Raw genomic sequence first — 17348 nt, 5'->3', positions numbered from 1 at the left:
ATGAGGAGACCATGACAAGTTTTCTTGGAACAAGACACCTAAAAACCGGATTGTTGATGTGTGTTGGATAGGTATTCCCTCAAAGTTGAGGGCTAAAGATGGTAAATTTCTTTGTCCTTTCGACCTAAACAGTAAGTACTTCGTTTTTTTTTTCGTATTCAATTGCATTTTATTTGATTTTAACCATCCAGCGAAGTAATGCTTTCGTATTGAAAAAGATGAATCTTGATAAACTACAGTCCTGGTTGTATAAATGTAAGGCAGCGATAAAAGTGACGAAGAAAACAATGATAATAAAGGAATTTTGACAGAACACTCACTGGCAAGCATAATGGATAAGTAGGATCCTATCCTGTGACGCATACATGCTTTGGAAAAAGAAACAGGAAGCACAACCGGCGAGGCACGAGGCTACGAACAACAAGATTGAATCACAAGGAGTAACAATTCTGGAAATTGAATCTTCCATTGATCTGCTGTCCCCAAAATATGACGATACTTTTGAGTCTCGAGGCAGTGATGAACTAAAGAAAACTACTGATCTACACAAACAATTGATGATGAACTAAAGAAAACAACTACTGATCTACACAAACAATTGATGGCAAAGAGTGTTCGCCTCTTGACTGTAGAACAGGACTTAGACCGGTGAGAGATGTATTCTAGGCGGAAGAACCTTGAAATACGTGGTGTCAAAGAGAGTGATCGTGAAGACTTAAGAGTAGTTTAGCGGTCGATCACCATAAAGATTAATCTTTCAGAGCCAAATAATTGGGACGTTGACACACTAGACAGAATTAAAACCAAATCCTATACTATTCCCCCCATTTTGGTATGCTTTTCATGGAGAGGTGAGATGAATGGGTTGAAAAAAGAACGATTATAAGGAACGAAGAAGTTTTCGTGAATGAAAACTTGACAGAACGCATGAAACACTGCTCTGAATGACAAGAAGAGCGCAAGAGAGAAGCAATACAAATTTGGCTGGGCTAGAAACAGGCGAATATTTGTAAGAAAGCAAGAATGTGATTCTACAATCCGAACTAACAGTCAAGAGGCTTTAATCAAACTGGTGCGAGATGGCTAATAGCGTTAATTGTAATAGCGATTGGGTGAAGTGGAAGGAAGAATGGGCCCGCGAAAAGTCGAAAAATCTCGTATTTGAATTTATACACATAATTGTGAGATGTTTACGAAAGAATTGGGTAGCCTTACAGTTATAATTGAAAAATGCTTTGTCATCCCTACAGGTTCTAATCTTGACTGAGATTTATTTATTTTACCTTCAGGTATATATACATATACATTTCAGAGGGCAGGGGCAAAATTACTACACTGGTAAACAACAATGATATAAACAGTCAGAAAAAGAACACGGTATTCGAACAGAAAAGAGCGAAGATATGATAGAAGAGTATTCACAAGTGTTTCGCAAGAATTTGATGTTGATGCCATCAGCTCCGTTAGTTGATTTCGGTTCGAGCTTTTTCTATGAGATTCTATGAACTATACAAGAGAGCCTAACAAAAACAGACCTTTTTGGGAGAATTGTCCTGTTTTCTTCATAATCATGGATAAAAACAAAGCAAGTCATACTAGCTGGTGACCTCAACTTGGATGTCTCAATGTAAACAAAATAGGAATAATAGAATACCTAACTTCACTAGCGAGCTTTGGACTTGAAAATCAAATTGAAGGTTGCGCCCGTAAAGAAACTCGAAGCAACTGTTTAACTCGAAGCTGTATTGACCACATTATTACAATGTTGTGCAGGGATAGTGTGTTACGGCGAGTAATTAAGGAAAAGTAGCGGATCACTATTTTGGTGCCCTTGTCGTTTTGGGAGACTGACTCGTCTGGCCAAGAGCTCCTAGAAAAGCTGTGTTTGAACAATGACTACGTAGATAAACAAATTATGTCTTTTGACTCGGACTCGCATATGTGGGTAGGTCATTTGGAATGCTACGAGTTAGTGACACAGAGTTTTTCAGATATCGACCACAAGTCGCAACGAAAAATTAGGCTCAGACGAAGAAACTGTCGCACCCCTTGGATTGACAAAGAAAAACTTGAACTTTGTTATATTAAGAACAAACTTCAGAAAAACTGCTGCAAAAACAAAATGATCTTCCGATGAAAGAAGAATTTAGACAAAGTAGGTATAAAATTACCACAAAAATATGACTAGCTAAGAAACGCTATAATTTGCAAATATTTTCTGCTACTCAATGGGATTCTGAAAAGACCTGGAGTATAGTAAACTCAGTTTAAGGAAGAACACCAAGGCGTATGATTGATAATTCAATAACACAAGCCTTCCCTAATGCTGACAGCTTTAAGCTGGCTGAGGATTTTAATAAGCACTTAAAATCTCCTAGCAAGATACTTGCGCCTAAGGCATCATTTTCCAGTAGCATCACACCTAAAACACTAAACATTAGTTCTGTTTATTTTCCTTCTATCTCGGACATGGAACTGTGGAATATCGTGAAAACGATGCGCATCACAAGGTCGCTTGGTCACGATAGCATTAGAATCAAGGATGTTATTGTAAATCATTATAAACTGAAAGCAGTTCTCCTTTACATCATTAATGAAACACTGAGAACAGACCTGATTCATGTTAAGCTGAAACTAGTGTAGTAAGGCCCCTTTATAAGAAAAGATCACGAAATATTTACAATAACTATAGACCAGTAGCCATCCTTTCTTCAGTTGCCTGTATTCTGAAAAAAGCTGTTCACGCCCACATGGTGGCGTTCTGTCAAAAGTGGGATTTACTAAGCCCCGTTCAATAGGGTTTTCGTTCAGTTCAAAGCACTATTCACCTTATAGAAGATATGAATGACCTCGTTCGCTCCGAAATTTATAGAAACAATTTTGGTATAACATTTTTTGTTGACCTTCAGAAGGTGTTTGACTCAATTAATCATCTACTTTTGTAGACAAAATAGAGAATTTTGGTTTCAGAGGACCATATCGAACATTGTTTTAATAATTACTTTACAGATCGGCAACAATGTGTAAAAATATGCGATTGTTACAGTGAGTTATTAAACATTAAATCTGGAGCACCCACAGGCTCGATTCTAGGTCCCCTTTTATTTATTATGTATATAAATGATACAGCCACATTGCCACTGAAATCCAAACTATACTTGTATGCACGTGACACTGCCCTGGTACACTCCGGAACATCATATAGCGATCTCGGGGATATATTACAAACTGATATAATACAAGTGCTTTCATGGTTGCCATATAATAAAATAGTAATTAACAAAGTCAAAACAAACCTTATATGCTTCCACAACCCACATAAAATCATTTCAAACTAAAAACAAATGTTTTGAATTACAACTGCTCTGCATATTGTTCGTGTATCCCAAGTTCACTCATTAACAACACAATATACTTAGGCATGACGTTCGATAGTACACTATCATGAAATATTCATATCGCGGAAGTAGCCAAACGTTTAAGAACGGTTTGTGCATACCTATTTTCCCTGAGATCGCTGTGTGATGCACGTGTAAGAAAAAATTACAAGGGTTCCACGCTGGTGAACCAAATATTGAGCGAAAGCATTAGCTGCGGGTGACCGAGCGTTCTTCTTCTCTTTTTTCTTCTTCCTCAGCTCACATATAAAGCCCCACTTCCACCAACCGATATGAACGTGCCTTAGTGGCCCATAGGGGTAACGTGAATGGTAGGGTCCTAGCAGGCTGATTCTGACATAACCGTCCCAAGCACTAACCGAGCACTATAGACGCGAAATTCGGACGTCGTGGGTTCGGATTCGGTCGGCAGCAGTGGTTGCTTTTTGTTCGAAGTAGTAGCAGATCCCGCTGTCGATGATTTCAAGCGAACCCTCAAATTTTAAGCTAATATGACGCCCTATATTAGGCTCAGCTTGACGCCAAATGCGAAACCATGCAATCCGAAACCTTTCGTGCCAGTGATTTCTGGTAGGCTTGCGTTCTGCAGGCCTTATGGTGTTCTCGTATGTGAGAGCTATTTCAAGCGAACCTTTCACTCTCCACATTTTAGGAGGCCACCATGCTGGCCTGCGTAAAATAAGAGCGCGAAATGTCAAAAGTACCGTTATTAAGGCGAAAGCCTTACTTGGATATGTTTGCGAAAAAGTGTGCGCAAAATGTGGAAGCAAAATATGGGAGCAAAACGTAACGTGTAATAGCACGTCAGATTAATGACAGACTATAGTATTCGTGAAAGTGTGGGTAAATAATGGTGATGTATAAATGTCGTGTCATGCCTAGTCATGCATTATGAGTCATTATAGTATAGTCATGAGCCATAGTCACTTGTCATGAGTCGGTCAGATCGGAGATCCGGTGTGCATGGCTATGGAGTTCGTGACTTGTGTAGATAATTCAAAGCCATGACCATTATTAGTCTCTAGTCATGATTCAGTTTTTCAGTCATGACATTCAAAAGTGAGAATTAGTCACACTCAAAAGTGCTAAGTCATGAGATAAAAACGACACTCAAACGTGCTTAGCCATGAACCTCGAAGGCGGTGACTGAAAGATCTCAAAAGGGCTAAGTCACGGACCTTCAAGGTGCTGAGACGTAACTCAAAAGTGCTGAGTTATACCAATGGAAGCTACATGACACTCAAAAGTGCTGAGTGTGGAGAGAAAGCAGACTTTTAGCAGACCGTGTTGTGTGTTATCGTCTGCGTTACTAGAGTTGCGGGATCCTTCCTTCCGGCAATGCTCCCGCCACTGATCGGTCCCGACGCCGTGGGCATGCGCTGAGGCGACGGGCAACTCAAGGTAACCAGCCACGCGTCGGAACCAATGAAGCGTGTGCGAAGTTCCTGTGGGAGGGATTCCGAGTAACGCAGACGATAACACAGAAAATGGTCTTTTAAACGTGTCTCTTTTTATGCTTTTCAGTGCAATAAATAAGATACTTATTCATGCATATTGAATGTGCTTATGACTCATGAATTTCTGTTTATATCAAAGAGTATTTATTGTTGTGTGAGCTTTAATCTTTGTTTTGCACTATCATGCCTTGTTATCTATTGCTCCTGCTTCTTGGACCAGATTTTCGACTTGCACTATCAATAAAAAAGTAACAAAATAAACAATTAAACAAACAAATAAAGAAATGCATTATGGGGCACGCCAAGCTCCATCTTTAAGGCTATTATACTGATAAGGCATCAAATTATCCAGCTACAGATCGTAGCCGACCACCGACATATTGTCGCGTAAACAGCGACCTTTACAGTTGCGTCCGAGGTCCAAGGCGTGGCAAAGGTTCTACGAACAGCGTCAGAGCTCAGGCTCGAGGTTAGCACACTTCTTCCTCTCACACTTCTGCGCTTCTTTCTCGTCAACGCATGCTACATTAGCCCCCCCGTGCGAAAAGCATCGTCCCGATGCTATATTGAAAGAGGGACAGAGTAAAAGGGGCCGCTATCTGGCATGAAAAGGCTTCAAGCGGACCACGTGGACCACTTCAGAACGCTTGGGACGCCGGGGCTCTGGTTCCTCGTGCGGAACGACTTCATAGTCCAGTTCACTGACGCGTCGAAGAACGCGGTAGGGGCCGAAATAACGGCGCAAGAGTTTTTCGCTAAGTCCGCGTCGTCGAATGGGGTACCAAACCCAGACAAGGTCACCTGGCAGATAGTCTGCAGTCCGCCGCCGCAGGTTGTAGCGTTGTGCATCTCGGCCTTGCTGCTGCTGTATTCGCACCCGTGCAAGTTGACGGGCCTCTTCGGCACGCTGTAGAAAAGAGGCGACATCATCATTTGGACCTTCGTCTATGTGGGGCAGCATGGCGTCGAGCGTGGTCGTCACTTGTCGGCCGTAAACTAGGCTGAATGGAGTCATGTTGGTAGTTTCCTGAACGGCGGTATTGTATGCAAATGTTACATACGGCAATACTTCGTCCCATGTCTTGTGATGGACGTCCACATACATTGACAACATATCGGCAATGGTCTTGTTCAAACGTTCTGTCAGGCCGTTTGTTTGCGGGTGGTATGCAGTCGTGCGGCGATGATTGGTGCGACTAAGAACAAGGATATGCTGGATGAGCTCTGCAGAAAATGCAGCTCCTCTGTCAGTAATGAGTACTTCTGGTGCGCCATGTCTCAGGACAATTTGAAGAACGAAAAATTTCGCAACTTCAAAAGCGGTAGCACAAGGAAGAGCAGCGGTTTCTGCGTAGCGAGTCAGGTAGTCAGTAGGTACTATAATACACCTGTTCCCACAGGTGGAAGTAGGGAACGGTCCGAGCAAGTCCATCCCTATTAGCTGGAATGGTCTGGACGGTGGCGTAATGGGCTTTAAAAGACCGGCTGGCCTCAGAGGCGGAACCTTTCGACGTTGGCAGTCACGGCAAGTTCGAACATAATGCGTTACATCGCTTGGCAAACGAGGCCAGTAATACCGTTCTTTAATTCTGGATATCGTCCGAGTGACTCCCAGGTGGCCGGATGTGGGTTCGTCGTGGCAGGCTTGAAAAATCTCATCCCTTAAGCTTGCTGGTACAACGAGGAGGTATTGGCGACTGTTGGCTGTAAAATTCTTCTTGACGAGAACGCCATCACGGAGACACAGAGAAGACAAAGTACGACGGAAAGGGCTAGGGACCATGCTGCCGGCACCTTGAAGAAAGTCGATTACCTGGCGAAGTTCGGGATCATTCCGTTGGGCATCGGCAAAATTGTCTGAACTAATTGCACTCAGAAATGCGTCGTCGTCACCTGAGGCGTCCGAAGCTGGTTGTACAGGAGCACGAGACAGGCAGTCAGCGTCTAAATGCTTACGACCTGACTTGTAGGTTACAGTGATGTCGTATTCTTGAACTTGTAGGCTCCACCTGGCGAGACGTGCAGAAGGATCTTTAAGGCTTGTCAGCCAACAAAACGCGTGATGGTCGGTCACCACTTTGAAGGGTCTGCCGTACAGGTATGGTCGAAACGTCGAAATAGACCACAGGATGGCCAGGCATTCCTTTTCAGTGGCAGAGTAGTTTGTCTCAGCCCTAGACAAAGCCCGACTAGCGTAGGCGATCACACGTTGTTCACTGTTCCGTATCTGTACTAGGACAGCGCCCAAACCGACGTTGCTTGCATCCGTGTGGAGTTCGGTGTCTGCGGTTTCATCGAAATGTGCTAGAACTGGAGGTGACTGCAGGCGACGTTGAAGCTCCTGAAATGCGTCCATTTGCTGGTCGCCCCATGTGAACGGCATATCAGCCTTAGTAAGAAGTGTAAGGGGGGCGGCTATTTTAGAAAAGGTTTTCACGAAACGTCGATAATATGCACATAGTCCAAGAAAGCGTCGCACCTCTTTCTGGTCCCGCGGCGTCGGAAAATTGGCGATGGCAACTGTTTTTTCAGGATCCGGCAGAACTCCCGCTTGGTTCACGACATGGCCCAAAAACTTCAGCTCTTCATAAGCAAAATGGCATTTTTCGGCTTTCAGAGTGAGGCCCGACGTTTGGATGGCGTCTAGTACTGCGTCTAGGCGACGGAGGTGCTCCTCGAAATTCGGGGCAAACACAATTACGTCGTCCAAGTATACAAGACATGTCGTCCACTTCAGATCTCCAAGAACGCTGTCCATGAGTCTCTGAAAGGTTGCGGGCGCGGAGCAAAGGCCGAAGGGCATGACTTGGAATTCGTATAGCCCGTCAGGTGTAATGAAAGCAGTCTTTTCGCGGTCCCTTTCATCGACCTCTATCTGCCAGTATCCAGACTTGAGATCCATGGAGAAGTATCTTGTGTTGCACAGACGATCTAAGGCGTCATCTATTCTGGGCAAAGGGTAAACATCTTTTTTTCGTAACGTTGTTCAGTCGGCGATAGTCTACGCAGAAACGAAGTGTGCCATCTTTTTTCTTCACAAGTACCACAGGTGCAGCCCAGGGGCTGCGGGAAGGGCGAATGACATCGTTATCGAGCATTTCCTTCACTTGGTCTCGGATGGCAGTACGTTCTTTAGGGGAAACTCGATAAGGCGACTGGCGGAGTGGTTGAACAGTTTCGTCTGTAATGACGCGGTGCTTTGCAAGGTGGGTTCGACCGACGCGTGATGATCTGGCAAATGCATTAGAGTAGCGACGGAGGAGGTGCCGTAGTTTCTCTCGATACTTTCGAGGTAAGGCCGGGTTTATATCGTACAGAGGTTCAGTGTTGTCGGAGGGTTCTGTTGCTGAAGCGCTGGTGAAATTGCATTCATAACTAGTGTCAGTTATGGCGTCGAGATATGCGACAGTTGTCCCTCTGTTCAGATGTTGATGTTCATTGCTGAAGTTCGTGAGAAGAACATCAACTTTGCCATTTTCAACAAAAACAACTGCCCTGGCAACGGCGATGCCTCTTTCAATAAGCAGTTTCTGTTTTGTCTCGACGACACCTTCTGTATCTTGGATTGGGAGGGAACCCACGGAGACCATAATGCTTGAACGTGGGGGCACACTAACATGGTCATCAATAATGTGGAGTGCAGCGGGGAGCAGGCTGTTGGATTCGATAGCATTCTCAAGTGAAAATCTCACGGACTTATTCTGCAGATCGATAATGGCGCCATTTTCGGTTAAAAAGTCCATACCGAGGATGACGTCACGGGAACACTGAGCCAATACGATGAACGTCGCCAGAAAAGTTTGCCCTTGTACAGTGATCCTCGACGTGCACACTCCCGTGGGCATAATTAAATGTCCGCCAGCTGTGCGTATTTGCAGGCCACCCCATGATGTTGTGACCTTTCTGAGAGCTTTGGCGAAGTGTGCATTTAGAATTGAATAATCAGCGCCAGTGTCGACTAGAGCAGTGACGTCTACGCCATCAACGGAGATCTGCAGGTCGGCAGTTTGTTGTGTCGGGCGGCGACAGCTTCGTGGGGTTCGGTCTCGACTTCGATGCTCTGAAGGAGTGGTGGGGCGACTGTCGGCGTCGTGGTTACGTTGAGGATCAGCGGAATTTCGTAGCGGCGTCGATTCTGCTGGTGGCCGTATGTAACGAACTGTAGTTTGCAGTGAAGAACTGTCGTGGGTCTGTGGAGGATCTTGAAATTTTCGCACTGTAGCAGCCGCACCTCCAGAGGCTGCTGCATCTAGTTTCCCCTATGGGGACTTTGGAGTTGCTCCTGGCGTCCAGGAGAGCTGTAACGGCGAGGCGACGGCGATCGGAGGCGGCTTGGGCCTGTGTTGGAACGCGAAATGTATTCTGCGATTTCGCGTGGCTGCTGACCAGGCAACGGACGAACGGACGACGGGCATCAAAAGAAAACCCACGGAGGCCGAGTTCCCTGTAGGGGCAGCGGCGACACAGGTGTCCAGCTTCGCCGCAATGGTAGCACAACGGTTGGTGATCGGGCGTTCGCCAGATATCGGTCCTTCGGCGGCGTACGCTCGGCCGTGAAGACACATGGGCGACCGGTGCGCGAGGCTCGTAGGATGCTGTCGAAGGCGGCAGGTAGCGGCTGGTGACCGCGGCGTAGCTCAGGGTCTGGGGCAGCGGTGTAGCTACGACGGGTTCAGGCGCGGCGACGGGTGCGGGCCCGGTGACGGGTGCGTGCACGGTGACGGGTGCGGGAACACCCAGCGCCTGTTGTACTTCCTCACGGATGATATCGGAAACTGTGGCAACCTGTGGCTGTGGAGGAATCCGCAGGTATTTGGCCACCTCTTCCCGGACTATCGCCCGGATCGTATCACGCAGCGATTCTGACGAAAACTGTACGGCTTCACCTGCACTCGCGGCGTTCATAGACACTGTAGTGCGCTGGTATTGCCGGGCGCGCATGTCAAGTGCCTTCTCGATGGTAGACGCCTCACTTATGAATTCGGCGACAGTTGTTGGCGGACTTCGCACCAGGCCTGCAAATAACTGCTCTTTAACACCTTGCATCAAAAAGCGCACTTTTTTCTGTTCCGACATGGTTGGGTCCGCGCGTCAAAAGAGTCGCTTCATCTCTTCGGCGTAGGCCGTAACAGTTTCATTCGGATGTTGTATACGGCTATTTAAAAGCAATTGCGCTTTTTCCTTTCGAAGCGTGTTGGTAAACATACGCAAGAATTCTGCCTTGAATGTATCCCACGTTCGGAGTCCGGCTTCTTGATTTTCGAACCATGTCCTCGCAGAATCCTCCAGTGCGAAGTAGACATGGCGAAGCTTCAAGTCAGAGTTCCAGGCGTTGAAGGCAGCCACCCGGTCGAACTGCTCCAGCCAGTCTTCAGCATCCTCATGTGGCAGGCCGTGGAAATGTGGTGGATCCCGCTGGTGGTTGAGCAGGACAGGAGTTGTCAATACCGGGGGATTCATCGCGCTGAGAGAAACGCTCCTTGTTGGTCTGTGGTCAGGGAGAGGACCACACTCGGGAGGCAGACCTTGCAGTCGGCGGCTGCTCTGGTGTACTGGGGTCTCCACCTTAGGGGTGCGTCCTGGGCTTGTAGGGGGCGTCCGGCTCATGAAAATCGTAACCCGCACCTCCACCAGATGTCGCGTAAACAGCGACCTTTACAGTTGCGTCCGAGGTCCAAGGCGTGGCAAAGGTTCTACGAACAGCGTCAGAGCTCAGGCTCGAGGTTAGCACACTTCTTCCTCTCACACTTCTGCGCTTCTTTGTCGTCAACGCATGCTACAATATAATGCCTCGTTTTAACTGCGCGTAGGAACGTGTCTGCGTAGGCTAAGAGTACCGTGCCTCACTAGGTGTCCAAGAGCACTGCAGTGTTGAGACTTATTTCAGCTTCTCACTTAAAATAAGCAACCAGATTTGGCAGTACTGCCCAACTTTCTGATATGATGTGTTCTCGACAAGTCGCAATGAAGAATTAGTGCCCGGCCATACTAGCCACTAACTACTAGTTGACAGCGCCATGCTCGTCATGTTTTGCTGACAACGCCGACGCCGACAGCAACGCTGACGATGGATTTCTTGACGAATGGGGCGTAAGCCCTATCGCGTTAATAAACAAATACTGCAGTATTGGTACCGACAGGACGCTAACTTATCTCTTCGATGTTTCGAGATGCATAGCTGATATGATGTTCACGAAAATTCGTTTTGACCAAACAAATACCACTGTTCGACGTGACAATATTAACTCACGGATCTGGTCATCCTTACAAACTGGCCGAGAAGCCTGAATACTAGAGGGCCGGAGGACGGTTAAACGTGGGCAAAGGCGCAGTTATTCCAAAAACCTGTATGCAAAGGAACTGCCGATTAAACACTTTTTAACTTTCAGGGAGGTCTACCACAGATATCTAAAATGATAGCGATAAAAAGCCGCATTGCCTTAGACTCTCTCCATTTTACACTTCAAACAGGAGAACGCGCGTCCCAACTATAGATCCGAAAAGAAGCAGCCAACGTGGAAGCAGAAGATTCTTCACACCGTAAAGAAAAGTGTTGAGTCTATTGATGAGCGCAGAAGTTAAATTGTGAAATAAAACGCACAGTGGTGAGCGCCAGAAAGATAATATTGAGTTAGTGTATAAATAAAAGCAGTGGGGAAGGAGGAGGTAACAATGCGACGGGGAAGAGAAAGGGGCGGCACAGAGTGGTGCGCTTCCTCTGATTACGAGCGAGCAAGCGTTGTCCGCCCGCCGCCGCTGGCCTGGAATTGGCAATCAAGATGGCTGCTCGATAGCCCTCGGGACACCCTCGACTGTCTAGACGAGGCTTCGGTGAGGAGCTGAATTGGACGGGCGCTCAGGGAGTGACGGTGTATCGTCATGCGGTGGGTAGAGCTATATGGGCATGCCTGTTTTGTTTTTACACTGTGGGCGCTTTAACGTTATGAAATATTAGCAGCGAATAGTTGGCGAGAGTAGTTATTTGGGCTGGCTGGCACATTTTTCTGGGAGTAAGAGCGCAGAAGACGGCTACAAATGATCGACGTACAATAGGTGGCTCGTAGCGTTTACGTGTGTCATTAGGTATGCATTCCTTTGTTGCCTTCGTCTCCTTTACGTCTGCGCGCATGTGCTAAATAATAAAATAAAATCGCAGGCTTTATGGTAAGGTATGCGTCCTCTAACATAAGAAAGGTGCGAGTAGGCTAGGACGAATGCTGTAGCGGAAAGATTCGAATTATATTTGGCCACCCGGGTCACCTTGATTTGCGTTGATATCGAACAGCAGAAGTGAATGCTTACATGTCATCTCAGTGCAAAGCTGTCTCACGAGGAGGGAAAGTTACCGGAGGTCTCGCCCCCGTCAGCAGAGCCCTTTAAAGACAGCCACCATAGCGAGAATGAAACACGAACATAAACAACGAATTTTCGAAGCAGCATGCATGAAATTTCCCGGCCATAGCCTCTCAGTTGTACGGGTACTCGATGGCTGGCAAAAAAAAAAAAAACAAAAGAGAAATACTCGGGTCCTATTCTGATGCGATAAACTTGGGATCTTATTTGGTCTTAGGGTGTTAGGCTGTTAGAGAGAAATAGCTAATACTTAGATATACGAAGGGGGGTACCTGGTTCTCGGCCAAATTTAAAGTTAAACCAGACAGATTGAAACTTTTACTTTCCGAATTCAGGTATGATTTATTTCTAATCTTACGCACGACGGTTACCCGCATATGAAAGGTATCGCAAGCAAATTTTTGATTGTTCAAAACTGACCGCAGATACCAGGTTTAGATATGAACAACTGCGGGAATGCTCATGCACTGCAATATTCTCTTATGCATAAAAGGTTGAAAAACAACAGGAACTCTTTCATCAGAAACTGCCGCGCAACTATTCTCGCAGCTTAGTCCTCCGACTTTAGTATAGTTAAGGTTGAAACTGGTACCTCTTTATAGCGCCGTCTAACAGTGTGGCTATTTTGTAATAATCCAGGTCTTTAACAAACAAGAAGAGAGCGCGTGTTGAAGATGAACATGATTGCCTTCCAGGACGGTGAGCACAAATGCCCACCCTTTTGGTACTGATCCAGGCAGGAGTTCCTTCCGCTGCTGCATATAGATGCGTTCTTTATCCATGCCTCGAAAAACAATTTCTCGTGTGTTTGTGTATTGGAGGCTTATCACGTGCGATTGGTATACGCTTTCTTTGGTGAAGCAAATAAAAGTTGACACCTTGGTTGTTGGAATCTCAGCGCTTCCTCTCTGTTTCGAGTCAACGATGGTATTCAACTTTGCGTCCACGCCAACATCCAGACACGCCCGCGCACGATCGTGCTTTACGCCATGGGGACGTGCCGCAGGACGCGTTGCGAAGACTGCACAGGCGGGTTAAATTGCTCCAATGAGTATTCTAATGAGCTCTGCTCGCAGGCCTTAACGAGGCAATTGAACGGGAGACGGGCGCGCGAGATTTTAGGGTGCGAAGTGAAAGATGGAGGGCGAGAAAAAAAAAAAAAAGAGCAGTGCGAGCTGCAATGAAAAAAGGCAATAATGAGTTCCGGAAGATGCCGCTCGCGCCATGGTTGCCGCTTTCGATTCGGCACCGGTTCATTGCCCGAGGAATTATGGTCTGTGAGTTAATGCTGGAATACGCTGACTGAGAAGCACCGCGTACAATCACGACAACCTTTAGTGAACTGAATTATTGCTATCTGGGGAGTGAAGATAGCTTGTGAATGTTCTTGCACAGGACGCCTGTTTATCGAGTGGACCTACAAAACCTAATGCGAGCACATCTGAAATAGCTGTAAATGAACATCAAGGAAATTTGTTTTTACTTCCTTCAGAAAACGGTGTTAAAATACACGCACTCAGTTGACATATAACATACGTAGGTAGCTCTTTTTAAGCGGCTGCCTGAGCAGGCTGTAGCCCTTATTTATGCCTGTCTTTCGTTTGAATATATTAGTTGCCCTGGCAGCATTGGTTTGGTTTACAAGGTTTAATGTCAAAGTGACTGAGAGTATATGGAGATGCTCTAGTGGAGGGCTCCGGAAAATTTCAACCACCTGGAGTTCTTTAACGTGTGTACTGTTCGATAACACTGCACGTTAAATAATCCCGTTGGGTAGGAAATCCTCCATCGAATGCGCCCTCCGCGTTCAGGATGAGATCCCACATTGGCTTTAGCAGTCGACTGCCATAACCACTCACCTACCGTGGAGGGGGCCTAGCAGCATTGAGTACAGCACTCTTTTATATAAAGGATGGCGAAGCCATTTCCCTGGACATTTAGAAAGTAGACGGAGGGCGCACGCCGCAACTGCTAACGTTTAACGTTTCAAGTATTCACAGAGTTTTGCACTTTTTTGGAAGATATAGCGGCACGTTACCTGCTTAAGGTGTGGGTCACTACACCACAGGCTCTGTACCAGAGGAAGTTGCACTGTGTACTTAAGATTTCTGACAGCTGAAAAATTTACGAATACATGCGTATCTCGTATCTATCGTTGAGTATGATATTGTCACGTCACGTGGGGGTGACAGTGCCGTAGACCACACATGAACAGACAGCTAGATGTAGTACTGTAATGAACTCTTTATTGGGCTGACTTGCACCCGCAAGAGAACTATAGCTACTTAGCGGCGGCGATAGCAACAGACATGCTCGCTGGTCGTCGAACAGGATTGCCAGCCGCACGCGCCAACGCTCAAATTTAAGGCGGAGACGAAACGCCCAGGTAAAGCCGCAGGCCGTGACTAGTACAACCTGGAACATTTCAGGAACAGATGCGAGTGGCCAGAATCTTCTAGATTCCTCTAGACTCATCTTGCGCGAAAACAAAATGATAAAGCAGCATCTCGCGATAACGAACATGAACTAACAAAGAATACAAAATCGATCTGTGCGCCAGAATAACAGTGATAAGGCCGCATGTCGGCGGCTGTCAAAAAAAAAAAAAAAGATTTGAATCATTCGCGGCACCATAAAGGGATGTGATAAATGGGATCAATGAAGGAGATTGACGTGACGGCTTACGTTAGTGCTAGGCAAGTGCTGAATTAGGGCGTGTCTTGTTGCAAAATCATACATTTCCTCTTGGTCCCCAAACGTCTGAAACACTTTGTTATCGCATCAATGAGAGCAGGTGCCTTCACTTAGAGAAGTGGGCAAGGTGACAGACAGCAGGGCGAGCCTCATGCTTACTCGCTGCCTGTTTCTTACGCAGATCGCCTCCCTCGTTTGCTGCCACTTCGACTATGCTTCGTTCATGGCTCGTGATGTCACAGCTCGCGTGCACTCGCCGCCGTCGCCAACGTTCTTGGATGAATCAGCTGGCCATTATACGGACTGTTCTATCTCTCCTACGGATCATAGTCTTGATCTGCCTGCCACCACACGTGTATGCAATCTGTGCAAAGTGGCCGTCACTCTACATCATCCATACCTCATCCAGCCCAGTCACGGGACGTCCAAGAACCTGCCTATAAATTGCGTGCTGGACCGTTCCTTCATCAGTGGGCGAGGTAGCAGCAGTGCGAGCATCATGCTTACTCGGGGCCTGTTTCTTACGCAGATCGCCTCCCTCGTTTGTTGCCACTTCGACTATGCTTCGTTCATGGCTCGTGACGTCACAGCTCGTGTGCACTCGCCGCCATCGCCGACGTTCTTTGATGAATCAGCTGACCACTATAGGGACTGTCCTATCTCTCCTACGGATAATGTCTTGGTCTGCTTGTCACCACACGTGTTTGCCGTCACTCTACGTCATTCATACCTGATCAAGCCCAGTCACGGGACGTCCAAGGACTTGCCTATAAATTGTGTGCTGGACCGTTCCTTCATCAGTGGGCGAGGTGGCAGCAGTGCGAGCATCATGCTTCTTACGCAGGTATGTTATATTCAGAATGCCCCTTGTACTCGCGCTGATGATCGATTTATACTGCTGTTCCCTTACCCACACCACTCTCGCAAGTGCTTTGCTTATGTTTCGCTGTACTCGCAAATTGCGACTTGTATTCGTAGACTTCTGAGGTGCGGAGATGTTGAAAGTAATCCTGGCCCTCCGCCATCAGTGATGGTTACTCGCTCTCAAAGTAATACGAGCCCTTCAAATTCGGAAGCTGTCACCGGTCAACCGTCGCTGTTTGATATGTTTGCTGAGCTTTTGAATAGACAGCGAAAATTAGCTCAGGATATTGCTGAAATTAAAACTTTTCATGAACCTCTTAATGCACGTTTTGAGACAATTGAATCGCGCGTGGCTGCTCTGGAGTCCTCGTCACAAAAGCCCGCCGCCGACAGTAGCAGTCTCAACAGTGAAGATGCACGTCTAAGTTCCGAACTTCACAGTCTTTCAAATAAAAACGATGAGATGGAAAATCGTGCACGTAGGAACAACTCAATATTACATGATCTGCCTGAATCCTCTGATGAAAATAATGAACGTCTCTACTCTGACATCGCAGAATGGTTTGAGGAAGAACTCAATATGAGCTGCCCTCAAATAGAGAGGTGCCATCATCTTAGAAGGCCTTCACATGACCGTCCACGTCCCGTGATTATGAAGCTTCTGGACTTCCGGGAGAAAGCTTCAGTGTTAAAAAAATGGCCACAAGTTTAAGAAATCCGATTACCGTATATCGGAGGATTTTACAATACATGTCCGCAATATCCGCAAAATGCTTTGGGAAGCGACAGAAAGTTTCAGAAGCAATGGCTGCACTGTCTGAATACGGTTTGACCATGTATTTATTGATATAGTTTGATATAACTTGAACAATTCGTCTAATACACTGGAGAAAGCTTCCCGTAATGCATTACTAAGTAATGCTACTAACGCACTAGCCACTTCGCCTTGACTACCTCATCACAGCAATAACCCCCGTGTGTTATATTTAAACGCTAGAAGCCTGCTTAATAGAATTTACCGACCTTAAATCCTTGATAACTTCTCATTCTCCTCACATCATTGGTGTTACTGAAACTTGGTTACATGGTAGCATATACGACTCTGAAGTTGCGTTAAGTGGATTTACGTTGCTGAGAGCTGACAGACCGAATAGTAGAGGCGGTGGTGTCGCCCTCTATATACAGTCACACTTGAAGTTTTCTGTCCTTGAATCTCCATGTGAAATTGAATTGCTTTTGTGTAAAGTTTATTTGGAAAACACATTCGCATCAATTGGAGTCTTTTATCGGCCGCCTGGCTTTGATGATTATCAATTACTTTTTCTAGGTATACTTTTGCATGATTTGAATCCAACAAATATAATACTTATGGGAAATTTTATTGTGCCAGGTATTCACTGGCCTTCTCTTAGCAATACCGGCCATGATGTCTCTGTCAAGAAAATTGTTACACCTTTCCTTATCACTTTACCTCAAACAAATTGTTCATGCGAACACCAGGTAAGCGGCAGTCCTAGATCTAGTTTTTTTCTCAGCTCTAATGTATTCGAGAATGGTTTCCAGTGCTGTGTTATTGACAGCA

General features: G+C 46.2%; 1 pseudogene; it reads left to right on the top strand.

Moving 5' to 3' along the window:
- The window catches only part of LOC146180824 (uncharacterized), a 77017-nt pseudogene extending 60301 nt beyond the window's left edge, over positions 1 to 16716 (top strand).
- Positions 16717 to 17348: the final 632 nt, after the last annotated feature.

Source organism: Amblyomma maculatum, chromosome 8 (genome assembly GCF_055883805.1).
Source record: "Amblyomma maculatum isolate TAMU_Amacu chromosome 8, ASM5588380v1, whole genome shotgun sequence".
Lineage (NCBI taxonomy): Eukaryota > Metazoa > Arthropoda > Arachnida > Ixodida > Ixodidae > Amblyomma > Amblyomma maculatum.
This window is presented reverse-complemented; position numbering and strand designations above follow the sequence as displayed.